Here is a 698-nt window from a genome sequence, read left to right as displayed (position 1 = left end):
TTCCACGGCAAACTCAGTGTGACACAGCTCACAGTAGCTGGTGTTGGAGGAAGACAGCCATTTCTGCAGGCAGCTCTTGTGCACAGTTCCCAGAATGCCAGTGCAGCCACATGGGGACAGCAAATTCTCCCCATTTGCTCCCTCATGGCAAATTCGGCAGAAGGGACAGTCACTCGGTGTATCCAAAGCCCGGATGACAGTTGAGAGTAGCCGGCCATCCCGTGAAGTCACTTGTGCTACATAGTGAGGTGGCCCAAGCCCTGTGGCCTCCACAACCTTGGAAAAGGCAGGGCTGCTAGAACAGTCACATAGGGAGCCAGGGAGGTGGCAACAGTCACCTGTCATCATGGCCACATGGAGCCTCCTGTCCTCAGGGCCTGAGGCCCATGGCCCCAGGAGCTTCTTTGAATCTTTGCATTTGTAAACTGTAGGTGAGAGCTCTACCAGTTGATGTATACAGGCCAGGTTTGGAAGACAGCTGGAGCTTGTGTTAGATTTTCTCTCATTCCTCTAGAAAAAGACAGGCATGGCCCCACTTCAAATGCCTGTTCTGCGGCCAGGCCAGGCAGCCACACAGGCCCCTAGGTTCTCCCCGGCCGGGGTCCGGGTCCGGCCCGGCCTGTCAGCAGCGGCTTGCTCCGGCTCCAGCGGGCACCTGAGTTCCGAGAAATTTTTAATAATACTTTTTAGACCTTTGT

At 55.2% G+C, this 698-nt stretch overlaps 1 pseudogene; it reads left to right on the top strand.

The window, feature by feature from the left end:
* The window catches only part of LOC116092832, a 62391-nt pseudogene extending 62187 nt beyond the window's left edge, over positions 1 to 204 (top strand).
* Positions 205 to 698: the final 494 nt, after the last annotated feature.

Source organism: Mastomys coucha, chromosome X, assembly GCF_008632895.1.
Source record: "Mastomys coucha isolate ucsf_1 chromosome X, UCSF_Mcou_1, whole genome shotgun sequence".
NCBI classification, from domain to species: domain Eukaryota; kingdom Metazoa; phylum Chordata; class Mammalia; order Rodentia; family Muridae; genus Mastomys; species Mastomys coucha.
The sequence above is the reverse complement of the archived record's forward strand: the minus strand, read 5'-3'. Positions and strand labels throughout refer to the sequence as shown.